Source organism: Hyaena hyaena, unplaced genomic scaffold (assembly GCF_003009895.1).
Source record: "Hyaena hyaena isolate Hyena2069 unplaced genomic scaffold, ASM300989v1 scaffold_22, whole genome shotgun sequence".
Classification (NCBI taxonomy): domain Eukaryota; kingdom Metazoa; phylum Chordata; class Mammalia; order Carnivora; family Hyaenidae; genus Hyaena; species Hyaena hyaena.
The window spans coordinates 3959424-3970068 of record NW_024080654.1 but is presented as its reverse complement, the minus strand read 5'-3'; the positions used below and the strand labels follow the sequence as shown (position 1 = coordinate 3970068).

General features: G+C 43.8%; 1 long non-coding RNA gene across 1 annotated transcript; it reads right to left on the bottom strand.

The window, feature by feature from the left end:
- Positions 1 to 4028: 4028 nt before the first annotated feature.
- Positions 4029 to 10095, bottom strand: LOC120228323. The gene is made up of 3 exons (XR_005527463.1): positions 10025 to 10095; positions 9780 to 9885; positions 4029 to 4148 (listed from the first exon to the last, which is right to left on the bottom strand). It is a non-coding gene; the product is annotated as an uncharacterized LOC120228323 (long non-coding RNA).
- Positions 10096 to 10645: the final 550 nt, after the last annotated feature.

Below are 10645 nucleotides of genomic sequence, written 5' to 3'. Positions count from 1 at the left end.
GACAACAGATGCTGATGAGGCCAAGAGAGCCAATGACAGCCTTTCCTACCACTGAGACGAAGCACTGTCCACACATATCTTGTGTCCCTCACTTCCATGTCTCCATGTTCTCTCTCCTTCCCCGGAGTCCTTGTAAGTGAGGGGTTAGCCGAGATTTGGCGGGGCCCACCTCCTTCTCGTTGGTCTCCTGGGCCTTACCAGCTAACTATAGTGGATATTGCTCTGATCTTCTGCACAGCACTGCTTGGAGGGAAGAGGCATCTGTCTCCCCCATTGTAGAAAAAGAAGTGTCCTAAGTCAAAGGAAGACAAGGCCGGAAATCAAGAGAGGATCAGGGACGCCACGGGGGTGGGAATGTGGCATGGGCCTAATGGAGATGCCATCTCAGCTGCCCCTTCTCCCAGTCCTGCTTGGGGGACTCTCCCCTTGTCAACAGAATGGGAAACAGGGTGGAGGCACTTCAAGTGCTTGGCAGGGAAGGGAGGCGCAGGGAGCAGAATGATTTATAAATCCTCCTGAGAGCAGAGAGCCACCTTGCCATCAGTTTTATAGCTGACTAGCCCAGCTCTTGTGGACAGACCTGTGATGTCTGCATTATCACAGCTTCCCTGCACTAACCCCTTGTACTTTTGTAACGTAGGGAAGAGAGAGATTAATTGTATGGTGAAACTCTTCAGCAATCTGCATTCCTGACATTAATCTTTCCCCAAGTGCCCTGTCATTAACTTGAAAAATCAACCGGGCAAAACCTTAGAGAAGGTTCATGCAAATGGAAACGCATAAATAGTGCACAGGATGAGATGGGGCAGGGCTGTCTGGCTGCCTGAGGATCTAGCAAGATGATACATTAAGGCTTTTTCCAGAATGCTCCATCCATGGAACGTGTCATTTATCCATAACCCTGGACTGTTGAGTTAGAATTGCTTATTTTGGGCTTGCGCCCGGTAAGAGCATGAAAAACATTTCCATCTTCAGGTTTTTTTCAAATTATGCAAATAAAAAAATCACTTTCTCCCTCAGTCTCCAAAAGAAAATCTCATTCCTCTCTCCATTTGTGGAACCAACCAGCTGCTTTTACCTAAATTGTCTTCGATGTGAAAAGAGAAAAAGCAGAATACGTTTCTTTGGAGATTTTCCCCCGTGGTAAGTGTTCCGTGACGCCAAATTTGATTAGTCTGATCGTATGTAAAATTGGCTGGAGCGCTCATTGATGTATTAATTTTGGAACTTTCAGATCTGCTTTTCCCGATAAGGCTCTTCCACACATGAATGTGCTCTTATGTAAATACAGCTCTCTGTGCTGGCAAAATCATGGTGATGAGCCAGATGGGAAAAAACAGGTTTCTACCGAGGAGAGATGGTTCTCAAGTGGGGGGTTGGTGGGTGTGGATTTCACCCCAGAGGCAGCCCCAGGTGAACCCCAGAGACGTAAGGGTGCAGACCGTATGTCTCTAAACTGGACACTCCTCTGTAAGTTCACGTTGTAGGGTTTTTGCTGCAGAGTTTGGCAGGACACATTGGTAACTTGGAGATGATGAGGGGTAAGGGTGCGCCACTGTTTCACCTGCTGGTTTTGAGCCATCTCTGGTGTTTATGGGGAGCCGAGTGTCCCCAGCAGGGACCCCACTCTTCCAGGGTCACATTGGCCTGTCACCTGATGTAGCAGAGCCAAGGATGTGTAACTGAAATACAACTAGGCTAAAGGAACAGCCATAACTAGAGATTCTTAAAAAGAGAGACTTAGGGATTTGCTCAGTCTGTTTTTCTAGGTTTAGTGGAAACCTAAATATATAAATCGCATCAAACCTGTCATGTTTGTGATTGAAACCAAAATTAAGGTAGGATTTGAGATGAAAAGTGACTCAGCACTGACCAGATTTTGTCCTTTGTAAGTGGTAAGTGATCACAAAAGTTAAAACTTAGCAGAAGCTTAGATTTAAGGGTTTGTTTTCAATTACTCATGCAACTAATGTTTCTTTAGAGCCTCTAGGCTGTGCACCTCACTATTGAAAGAGGCAAATGGTCAAGAAGCTTATAATTTCAACAGCCCAAGACAAACACTTAGATAATAGATAATGTAATCACATACAAACAGGTCACACGTGGACTCTCCCGAGAAAACCTTCTTGTCTCTGGTCTGCTAATGTCTATAGCCAGGAAGAACAAGAGAATGATTAGACGTCATGATTAGAGATTTGCTTGGACTCTGATTACTAACTAAATTAATAGCTTATTTTTATTTTTTAAGTGTATTTATTTATTTTGAGAGAGACAGCATGAGAGGGGGAGGGACAGCGAGGGAGAGAGAGAGAATCCCAGGCAGGCTCCACACTGTCAGCACAGAGTCTGATGAGGGCTGGAGCTCAAGAAACAAGTGAGATCATGACCTGAGCCAAAACCGAGAATTGGAGCTTAATCCCCCCAGATGCCCCAATAATTTGTTTTTATAAGCTAGATGTTCAGCTGAAGTCAAAGTCATTTGTGTGCAAGGTAAATATGTTTGAATCTTCACACTTTTTAAAAATAACATCAAGGAGTCAGATTGGATTAAAATTTGGTGGAAATTTGCCTATTCAGACCATTTCCTTAAGCTAAAAGTAATAATTAATACCTATGTAGCACTTATTAAATGCCAGGTCCTGTTCTAAGACACACACACACACACACACACACACACACACACACACACACACTTCATTTATTTCTCTTAAAGCAATCCTATGAAGGGCATATAGTCACCATCTGCACGAATGAATGAGGGGTGGAGGAATGTGTCACCTGAAAAGATGAGATTTTGTCATGAGGATTATTTTGAGCTGAAGGTAGTTGAAAAACAGCAGGTGCAGGAAAGATGCTTGTCCCTCCCCTTTCTTCCTACGGCAAGAGCTACCCCCCCAGTGAAATGTGCCCTCCCTGAACCAGGAGGACAGAGACATTTTCATCCCCAGGGATGAGAGTGGAGGCGGAGAGAAATCTGTATAAACAGACCGTGTCAAAATAACCACTTCCTTTTGTCTCCCCTTATTTTTTTGGTTACTTTCCCTCAGTTGCCTTTGTTGAACCAACTCTATGTTTTTGCCACTTCTTTGGGTCTTCGTCTTCCTATAGGGCTTCTGTGTATAAGTGTACACACCTGTGTGCTTCTCCTGTTACCCTGTTTTAGGTCATCTTAAATCTCAGGCACAGCCAGAGACCTACAGGGCAGAAAGGTTTGCCTCCCGGACATCAGCAAATGTGGCGGTTCAGCCCAATGGAAGTGATAATAGAAGACTTCATCAGGCTAAGGACTCAGGGTGAGGGCGGTCAACCCCACAGATGGTCTCACATTTATCAAATTCATACCACAGACCCTGGAGATAGAAAAATGGTCAAGTCCTGACTCTTACCCTATGGTGTACCTTCTAGAAAGAGATGGATACTACACAGACACAGAAGAGCATGGAGTGGTGGCCTTATGGAGGATGGAAAGCCCCGAGGGTGGGCGGGGCACGATTCTGCCTGGAGGCTTCCCCAAGCATTTGACATAATGAATTCTTGGGTTGTCTGTTTCTGCAAGCTGCTTGGGCAGGTTGAAGTCACGTCTAAGGATTCCCCAAATTCTGACCATTGATTTGAGGCAATACAGTCATCCCAGCTGTGATCATTTTCCAAAGAGAGCCATAAACAAGGTTACAGTATCCTTAGAAGTAAGAAAATGCATTCCTGGGTTTATTGCATCTAATGTGAAGATCTTGGTCAGCACCAGAAGGAGGGAATGGAGTTAATGTCCTTCGTTTAAAAGTCGAAGAGAGGGGCGCCTGGGTGGCTTAGTCGGTTAAGCGTCCGACTTTCGCTTGGGTCATGATCTCGCGGTTCGTGGGTTTGAGCCCCGCGTCGGGCTCTGTGCTGACTGCCAGCTCAGAGCCTGGAGCCTGTTTCAGTCTGTGTCTCCCTCTCTCTCTGACCCTCCCCTGCTCACGCTGTCTCTCTCTCTCTCCTAGAAATAATAATAAAAAAAAAAAACATTAAAAAAAAATAAAAGTCGAAGAGATTACAGGTCTCTGGGGATTGGCTGAGACCTCCTCCCAAGTGCTCTCCTCCTATTCTGGTCATGAGAAAATCCATCAGCAGCAGTCCCGGACATTCACTCCTTATCCGGAGTAATAAGACTATGAAAGGAAACAATAAAAGGAAATGGATACTTTTGAGAATTGTATAATCAAGTGGTTTTAGTAATGACTTTACATTATTTTGCAAATGCTTTGCAGGGCCAGGGCTCACAAAGAACTTCATGACAGCAGTGGATTGTTGGTAAGTTTGTGTGGATGGTGTGGTCTAATATCACGTGTGTGCTTGTGTGTATCTGTGCGTGATTTAACAGTCTCAAACAGCAATATGTAATGTATACACCCCCCAAAAATTCACCTAAGCCCCTTCTCCTAATCTGGTAAGATCAATCTCACTTTCACATTCACTCCTGTGAAACCATGCACATTCTACAGTTATTTACATACGCTGGCTCCATAAAGGGTAAGGTTGAATTCTTTTCCTAAAGCACACTGTACGTTTTCACATGCAAGCACTTTAATAGAATTTCAAGTATTTGTAGGTCACTAGCAATCTGTTCCAACTTTTAAAAGGTGCGTAAATTGAACGTGGTATTCAAATCAGTGAAGACTCCCTGAATTGGGTGCTCCTGGCTGTCATCTTGGGAGATGATGCCCATCTTAGTTTTGCCTAAAAATGTGCCTGAGGGAAACGTGTAGCCATTGACACTTTGAAACCTTTCCTGGATGACTGGGCACTGGCTTCATGAAAGATACATAGTAATCACAAGAAAAGTCAGAAGTTCCAATTAGAAGATACAAATCATCTCTACAGAATGAGAGGCAAACCATGAGCCAGAGCTTCAAGCTCACAGCCCTAAAAATCCTGTGTCACTTGATCGCTCTCAGTCCACACACTCTACTTTGTCTGCATTAGGGAGACACTGAAGTGATATTCCTTCCTCCACCGGTGGAATGGCTGAGTCCCTCAGCGCTCAGCACTGTGGTTGTGAGGGATTCACTTCCCAGAGTCCTGGAATCCTGGCAAACAGAGATACAGGGATGCTAGAAGCTGTCAGTGCGGAAGAAAGGCAACATTTCTCACCTCCTCTAAATAAGATTGTTCTAGTGTGCTTTCATCATATTCTTTGTTTTATTTTATTTTATTTTTTAAAGTTTATTTATTTATTTAGAGAGAGAGAGAGAGAGAGAGAGAGAGAGAGAGCAAATGGGACAGATTGAGAGGGAGAGAGAAACCCAAGCAGGCTCAGCACTGGCAGCACAGAGCCCAACAAGGGGCTCCATCCCATGAACAATGAGATCATGACCTGAGCTGAAATCCAGAGCTGAACTCTCAACCAACTGACGCACCCAGGTGCCCATTTCATCATATTCTTTGGAAGGAAATATGAAAAATGAAGACACTTTATTTACATTCAAGTACAAAAATCTTTCTGAAAGACGTGTTGGTGAGGTTGTGGAGAAATTGGAACTCTCATTCATTGCTGGCAGGAATGCAACACAATGTGGTCTTTCAGAAAACACTTGGACACATCCTCAAAATGTTAAACGTAGAGTTACCATGCCACCGGACAGCTCTACCCTGATGTACACGCCCAAGAGAACTGGAAACTCATGTCTACGTGAAAACTTGAACACTGAAGTTCTCGTTGGCATTTTTCATAATAACAAAATTGGAAATAATCCAAATTTCATCAACAGATGGATGGGTAAACAAAATGTGTGTTTTTGCACAGTGGAATATTTGATATTTTGTAAAAAAAAATAATGAAGTACTGATCCATTTTACAACATGGATGACCCTCGAAAACACTGTGCTAAGTGAAAGAAACAATATCATTGTTCACATACTGAGGGATTTCTTGACATGAAATGTCCACTCGAAGCCAACCCAGAACCACAGGCAGTAGGTCAGTGATTGCCTGAAGCTAGAGTGGGGAGGCCTGGAGCACAGAGCTGAGTCACCCTGAAGGGCTTGTTTTGGGGTGATGCCGAAAACCCAGTGGTGATGGCTTTACAACTCTGTGTGTAGATTAAAAACCACCAAACTGTACACGTTAAAAGAGTGAGTGCTGTGGTTTGTGGATCATAGTTTGATAAAGCTGTTATAAACATTTTTTTTTGAGCTGCTTTAGATAGTCCAAGCCTATGTCCCTCTGCATTCCTGTAGATGATCAAGATTTAGGTTGTATTTTGAGACGTATTATAGCCCAAAGATGAAATAAAGCAGTCTTCAAAGATAAACAAAGACAACAAAGCAATAAGAAGTATTTTTTCACATGTGTTAGGATTTCATGTTTTCAAACATCTGAAGGGAATCATCCATAAAATGAATCAGAATGATAATAGATATGTTTTTGCAATTCTTTCCCAGATGGTCTTATACAAACACGTTCCGGGTGATGATAAATACAGAAGCTGGTGGAGTTTCCTGCTACGAGAGTAGGTTGGAGATGAGGCCAGAGAGCAGGTCCTCAGAGGGAGAATTTTTTACTTGTGTTTTCTAGGCTGTGGACTGTGTGTTAGTTGAGGGAAGGATTAAATGGTTTATTATTTTATAGTTGTTCCTCTGTCGGGGGCACCTTCAACCAGCCATTAAATAAATATGCTTTTATCTCAGAGATAATATAATTTTAAAGAATGCCCCTCCCCCTGGAATGCCATAGGTGCTTGACAAATACTTCATGAAAGAACGGAGGAAGTAATAAATGCACGAATGGATAAATATGGGCTATGTACAAGGGGGCATCATGGTGGACCCCTGACCGTACTTCCCAAGTTGGCTTCTTCCTTCGCCTCCAGGAAGAGCTTTGGAATTTTGAAGCACTTTCAAGAAATGAAATGATGCTAAAATATTTGTGGTCTGGTTTATGTGCAACGTGTGTCCCAGAGGGTTCTGTTTCCCGGCTACAGAGTTGGCGATGTGAAGAGCTTTGAACATAATGACATGACAACATACTGTGGTCCAAAATGAGAACAATGTTTCCTGAAAAGTGTCCTGAAACGTAATTATTTTGGAGTGAAACCTCGTTCTCAGTTACATCATGTAATCACAAAATACTTTCAAAGAATTAAAGCAATACTGAGACAGCATGGGACTTTTCATCAATCTTTAACTATTGGTTTTCCCTCCCCAGCCCAGGAAAACCACAACTCCCTATGAGTACATGCGCTTTAAAATGTCCCCAGTGGAGAACACACAATGCCAAGGTCAGGAGTCATATGTTCTACTGACTGAGCCAGCCAGGCACCCCTAAGCATTTGAAAAATAATACACTACACTACACTACACTACACTACACTACAATACAATACAATACAACACAACACAACACAATACAATACAATACACTATGATTTAAAGGACATGAAAGTCACCATTGGACTTTCTCTAGAACGTCATTGTCGCCACCAACATCTCCTTATGAGGTTAGAGTTCACAATGCAGGAGGGCAGAAACCTCAGGTCGAACCATTGATGTTTAAATATTTTGAGAATTCCTTACTGATTTATTTACATGAACTTGCACACTCTTGAGACCGGATAAGAAGTGAGTACATCAGAATTCTCCTGGGCAAATTCTTTGGTTAAAGAACATGCTGTGAAAATATTAGTCAATATCACAGTGTTTTACACATGGAAAAATATGACGCTGTCTGCCAACCCTCTTACTTCTGTGGTTCCAACAGTTATTGTAGTTTCCTTGACTATAGAGCACCTTCTTCCCACCCTCTGACAGCTGTCAGAACTCATGTAAAATAGAAAACCTCCATGACCTTCATTGGCAGTCACATGTCCATGTCCACCGCTCCTGTTCAGGGACCAAACCCCTCCCATATGGTCAAACTCCTTCATCCCATCAAGCCAAACTCTCTAGATGAATTCTTGGCCCCTTGGCTTTCCTGCCTCTCCTTCCTCTTCCTGGAATTTTCTTCTCATCAATATCTTGCTAGTTATTCTTTCACCCCAAATCTATTTATTCCGTAAAATGGTCTCTGAATAACAGATTAACAGACTACAAGTATATAGCTCTACTCTCAACACTTATCAGTGATTATCTGTATCAGACCCGTGGCGCACACATTTACAACTTTGTTTTGAAGTTAATTCGGGCACATTATGACAGGTGCAGATTATGTCTTCTCGGAACCCACGGACCACCCCGACTTGAGTTTTGCCAGGTACTTCACATAACCAGCCTTGCAATGAATATCCATTGACCGCATGAGTGAAGTGGGAAGAGAGGAAGATGTAGGCAGACGCTCATCTAAGAAGCATCTAAATGGTGAATGATTACACCAATGCAATAACACGTCGTTCTTCCTCTGACCTGTGTCACTGTTCTGGAAGTCGAGATCCTCTGGTCACTGAGTAATCAGATGTATGGATTTACTCCCTTGAAGAACTTTGATCGTTACACTCAAAGCAGAGATGAAGACAGAGCTGGGGCCAGCTTGCTTCTGTGTTTTGCAAAGAGGCAGGCTTCACGGATACCCTTTGGTCACGCAAAATGACCACCGTTGCTCAAAATCGTGTTTAAAATTTTACTTCAGAGTGCTTAGAAGTAACCCAGGGTGAGTGTGTTTATCTTGGGGTGACAATTTGATTTTGTAAATAAAATTGTACTTTTGGACTCTCTTATGTAGCAGGATGTTATAGGAACAGAGCCATAGGATTTCAGTGAGTGCCGCACGCACGTTCAGCCAGCTAGATTGTTTTCGAGTGGCTCCAACACAGACCACTTGGGTACAAAGGGTCAAACACAGTCCAAACAAATGCTTGACAATAATAGGTACAAAGGGCCTCGTGTCCTCAGTGAATGATTAATCATAAGCTATCATAAACAAAAGTGTTCTATACATTTGATAAACAGGTTTGTGAAAGTGTACAGGAAACACGGAAGGAAGTAACAGCTTTCCAAATTCAGGGCCAGCCATAAGGTAGCTGGGTGATACGTGGGGTCTTTAATATTTTTGAGGGTTTTCATGAACACTTTGAGTCAGGTTAGGGTGACTGCATCTACACCCCCAAGTGGGTAACATAAATGTGTCCATAATTAGCATGTACCCTGAGCATTCTTCTGTATTTTTTTTCTTTCTCTTCTCCATTCAGCGGATTATTTTATGTACATTCACTCCCAAGAGCCGCTGTAAGGGGACATTACTTTTGTTGAGCCTATGTATTTCCTCTTCTCGTGGGAATGAGGGAGCAATTAGCCATGACAACCGCCAGGACGGAAAGGCTGCTACACCCTTTTCACAAAAATAAAAAGGCAACACTGCCACATATTGAGAATAGTCGAAGAATAAAAGTGTGACTGTAAGAAAAAAAGATGGAGGACTTTTTGTGTGTGTGTGTGTGTGTGTGTGTGTGTGTGTGTGTGTGTGGATGTGCAGGGCATGTACAGAGCCAAGCACACGTGGCCCTCCCAAGTGGCCTGCTTGGAAGATTACACAAATCTTTTCCAACTTCCCAACAACTTTGCTGTAGCTCAGGACACTTCTGAAGTTTAACTTTTGGAGATTATATTGAGACTCACCTTGTAAGTCACATAGGAAAACGGTTTGCTTCCTCAGCAGGAGAGGAAGGGTAGGTTAGGGGCAGGATTATGAACACCTTTCTGGCTCCAGAAGAGAGGGAAGCGAGCCCACTGTACTGGCAAGGAAATGACTGTAGAAAGGAATCACGGGCTGACCGGGGGCTGGGCAGGCCTCAGGGACAATTGGAAATTACCACGAAAATGTAGATGAAGTGGGATCTGCTGGTGGTCTTGCTTCGGAGCGAGCAGTCACTGCATCCAACGGAAATGTTTGAGGGATGGCTCTGAGCCTCCTCTTCCCTGGGGAAGGAGAGGGCAGGCGCACCTGTCACTGCCTTCCCCTGCCACACCTCCCTCTCCCCCAGCACCACGGCCCCTCACGCTTGTATGGGCAAGAAAGCTGAACAACGCAAACAACACGACACATTAATTGCAGAACCTTTTGGTCGTGAAGGGCAGCATGTCTGGTTGACCCATGGAAAGGAAAGGGAAGGCAGAAAACATGCCTTAAATGTCCTCTACATTCTTTCTTTTGTATGTCACAACCATTTTTATAAAAAATTCTAGAACCTTTATTCTCTTCCTTCTCCTCTCAAGAAGACAGGTCTGAAGGATCCATAAATGGAGTTTCTCAGAGATTCATGTTTTCTCTACTTTATATCATGGTCCCTCCTGTAGGAAAGAGCCCTGAGTTGGTATGTCCCCCCGGCATGCCCCATGAGCCCCCCCCCCCCTGCACTGGCCTCCTCCGTGTCCCCTCTCTGGAGTCCCTGCTAGCAACGGGGCGTGGTCCCCTTCTGCGCTCTATGGTTGGGTCATGGAGATCAAAGCCCAGGGATATTACACATTCTATGATTTTATTACCATTTTGTGTCAAATTCATTTTATGCTATTCCTTTGAGAGGCCCTCTAATTCTCTGGAACTCTCCTGCTGAAGAGAAATCTCAACCCCCCAAAGTGGTGTAAGGATTAAAGGAGGTCAAGCGTGGAACTTGCATGTGCAGGGCTGGGGCATGGGGGGGACTCACTGGATGCATTATTCCTCCTTCGGAAACTCAGG